This window comes from Rhinopithecus bieti, unplaced genomic scaffold (assembly GCF_001698545.2).
Source record: "Rhinopithecus bieti isolate Rb0 unplaced genomic scaffold, ASM169854v2 scaffold_15136, whole genome shotgun sequence".
In the NCBI taxonomy this organism is placed as follows: Eukaryota; Metazoa; Chordata; class Mammalia; order Primates; family Cercopithecidae; genus Rhinopithecus; species Rhinopithecus bieti.
Window position 1 is genome coordinate 867280 of NW_016808217.1, and position 3840 is coordinate 871119.

Here is a 3840-nt window from a genome sequence, read left to right on the forward strand (position 1 = left end):
GATACTCTCCGCCTTCCAGGTAGCTGGGATTATAGGCACCCGCCAACACCCCGGCTAATTTTTGTATTTTTAATAGAGATAGGGTTTCGCCATGTTGGCCAGGCTGGTCTCAAACTCCTGACATCAAGTGATCCATCCACCTCAAGGTGGTGCAATTACAGAAGTGAGCCACCGCACCTGGCCAGTCTCTCCTATTTAATACTTAACAATGCACTGGACTCAGCCCTCACACTTTGCAAGCATTCTCTCGTTTAATCCACACAATAACTCCCATTTTACAGATGAGCAAACTGAGGCCGAGGGACACACAGAAAATTTGCTCCAAATCCACATCTACTAAGTGGCAGAGTTGGGGTTCAAGCCCTTAGATTTGGCATCTGCAGTTGCTGCTGCTGAGTTCCCTCTGGAGAATGGCTTTCGCACTTCCAAGAATAGACAATATCTAGGAAGGACATGTGTTTCTACCTTCCTCCCCACCATGCGCAGAAGCACATATTTTAAAAACCAAATTCCAGCAACTACATGTTCAAATTCAGAGGGCAGATTTGCCAAAGTGGTGGCATTGGCTGTTATTGGCAGAAAACTCCCACTCACAGACGTGGATCGTGAGTTTGCTGGTAAATCTGTTGAGTGGAACTCCTGAGATGGGGATGCACATTCCCACGGCCTGTGTGGGGTGGCTCCCAGGCTAGCCCAGGAAGCCTGTTAACTCCCGCATCCTTCCTGAATTCAGACTGAGCCTCAACGCCAAGAATCTAGGAGAGCCAGATGGGAGGCTGCTGGCGGGGGAACTGACAGAGAAAGCGTGCTTCCTCACTAGGAGCCCACTCTCACAGCCACGGCTGTGTCCAAGTTTCTTATTTGTGCTACAAATAAACCACATGGGCAGGTAGAGGGACACTGACTAGGACCCTGAATCCTTCCACCTTGCAGCTGCCCCTGGAGGGTGGAGGGATGTGCTCTCATCTCACGATGTCCTGAGGCTGAGAGAGGTCAGGGACTTGCTCTGAATCCTACAGCCTGAGATGGAATCTTACGGTCTCATGCTCTCAGGGCTCGGGGAAGGAGGCGGGCGGGCGGAGCTCCAGTCTGGGACTCCAGGCTTCAAAGCCTTGTTCTGTCCACTATTCGTTTGAGAAAGACTGTTGCCCAGATAGAGTGAGAAGCTGTTGGCCAGGCTGCTGTTCATCTTGAGCTCTGAGTGCATCTCTTGCAAATTGCTCCTGAAGCTGCACCTCCCAGCTCATTCATCTGAGTGGAGAGAAGCCAGATTTCAGCACAGGTGCCGGGGTTGCTCCCCTACCTTTTCCCCCATCAGCCAGCGTTTCTCAGTTCTGAGTGGCTCTTTGTTGGTTTCTTTGGGGGAGAAAAGGATGATACTGATGACTGTTATCTTTCACTTCCCAGACCCCGCCCAGTGTACTTTTAAGATTCGGAAATTTTATTAAATCCCTCAGCACAGCTTCTTTCTACACTTTCTGTGGTTTAACTCTCCCTGGGTCTTTTTGCTTAGGGTTTGGCTTTTGGTGTTTTCTCTTTAAACGTGAGAGTCTGTCTACCTTTTTTTTTTCTCCACTGTTTCTTAAATGAACCAAGTACTGACATCTCCTTGTTTTGATTTGAGACAGAGTCTCACTCTGTTGCCCAGGCTGGAGTGCAGTGGCGTGATCTCGGCTAGCTGCAGCCTCTGACCCTGGGTTCAAGTGATTCTTATGCCTCAGACTCCCCAGTAGCTGGGATTACAGGCATGTGCAACTACATCCGGCTAATTTTTCTATTTTTACCAGAGATGGGGTTTTACCATGTTGTTCAGGCTGGTCTCGAACCCCTGACCTCAGGTGATCCTCCCACCTTGGCCTCCCAAAATGCTGGGATTACAGGCGTGAGCCACCACACCCGGCCTACATTTCCTTGCTTTTTTTTTTTTTCTGAGACAGGATCTTACTCTGTCGGCCAAGCTGGAGTACAGTGGTATAATCTCGGCTCACTGCAACTTCTGCCTCCCAGGTTCAAGTGATTCTCATACCTGAGCCACCCGAGTAGCTGGGACCACAGGCGCCTGCCACCACACCCAGCTAGTTTTTGTATTTTTAGTAGTGTGGGGTTTTCACCATGTTGGCCAAGCTAGTTTTGAACTCCTGACCTCAGGTGATCAGACTTACAAAGTGCTGGAATTATAGGCGTGAGCCACCACGCCCAGCCCCAAGTACTAACATTTCTAAATATACATATAGTGAAGTACAGGCCTTGAATACTGGACAGTAAGTGCACACTGACCTGGTGTCTGTCCAGTGGATCCCTCTGTGCTTGAGTCCCCAATATGAATCTGGTCTCCTGGGCCTGCCTTCCCTTCTCCTTTCAGTCCTGCCCCTCTGGGATTCCGTCTCTGGGCGTTAGCTCCTGTAAGAGAAGGCCTTTGCTTCTCACCGGTCCGACTGGTACCCTTCTCAAAGCAAGTTCCCCTGGCCCGTGAAGTCTTTCTGACCACTGTGTCCTGAGCACCTTCCCAGTCCTACCTCGTGAAGGGTTACTGCCTGCCTCACTGATCTGGTGGCACAATGTGACCCTCTATAATTATCTTGAGAAAGATCACACTAATTTCAAAGACAGGAATAGCATTTTAGAAAAATTAACTACCCCACCACCCTCCATCCTGGTCCCTCCCCACCTCCACCCACCCCCAAGCTAATTCATTCTGAGACTGCTTGGTGCTTTTTGTTATTTAATCGTCATGCATTCAGATGCATTCAAATAGGCTGCAACCGCCCGAAAGCAGGAACAGAGGCTGCAACATCCCAGGCTCACCGGGAGTGCAGCCAGGCAGACCCCTCCCCTGCATGCTTGATTCCTACCGCTGAGGAGGGAATCCTGCCAAATGTTCCAGCGTCTCTGGGGTGAGAGCTCACTCGACACAGCCCCGAGAGCCCTGCAGAGCTGGGGCCACCTCCTTTTCACAGGTGAAGGCACTGAGGTGAGGAGAAGTTACTGTGAGTCACCTCAGGTCACAGAGCTAGTAAGAAAGAGAGTGAAATTGGAACTCGGGTTTTCTGACATGTCCAGCTGTTCTGGGAAAAACACTGAGGGCGTTTGACTTCCCTAAACCTCACTCCCTGAGTGCCTGTTTCTGCAGAGCTGAGGTTAGCTAAAAAGGTGTTGCAATCCCTCATTGTTCACCCAACAGCCAAGCCTGAGTTCCCATCTGTGGCTTGATATGTGCCCTTGGTGGCAGCCCCTCAAAACGCGTCTGTGGATCGGTGTCCACCGGGGTGAGTCACTAACCATCTGCCAGCTGTCACCTCACCTTTAGCGCAGGGTGGAGGGAAGGCTTGTTTTCTTTGGCTGGCATTAAACAGCCACCTCTGACACGGGGTTGGATGCGGGACATATGTGGTGTCAAAGGCAAACAGGCCCACAGGAAGAATAGATTTGTACAGTGGCAGTCTCCCAGGCCAAGAGCAGGCTTCTCCTTCAGGCTCCCAGGGCTGACCGGGATGCCACCTGCTTCAAGGAGACAGATGGGGACATGTTGGGGAGCTCATGCTTGGTGATTCGTGGAAGCAATAGGAACGCGTGGCTGAGCTGTGTGTGTGTGACCTGGAATGGCAGGGTCGAGGCGTGGGGAGCCTGAGCCCCAGCTCACACTTCTATGAAACTCAGATCTGCTAGTAAGCACAGCCGCTGGGGGCCTGTCCCTTCTGACAGTCTATGCTGAAATCCCAACCCCAGGGGGCGGGTGGGTATGCCTTGATGATTAATAGCCGAAGGTTCGTGCTGGTGTCACCATGCTCTCCGGGGACTTCTTCATTTCAGTGCTGGCAGCGTGGAGGAAGGTTCTTAGGA

General features: G+C 51.4%; 1 long non-coding RNA gene across 1 annotated transcript; it reads right to left on the minus strand.

The window, feature by feature from the left end:
- Positions 1-681: 681 nt before the first annotated feature.
- LOC108538077 (uncharacterized) lies at positions 682-3053 on the minus strand. Its single transcript, XR_001887997.1, has 3 exons — positions 2853-3053; positions 2278-2400; positions 682-1251 (listed from the first exon to the last, which is right to left on the minus strand). It is a non-coding gene; the product is annotated as an uncharacterized LOC108538077 (long non-coding RNA).
- Positions 3054-3840: the final 787 nt, after the last annotated feature.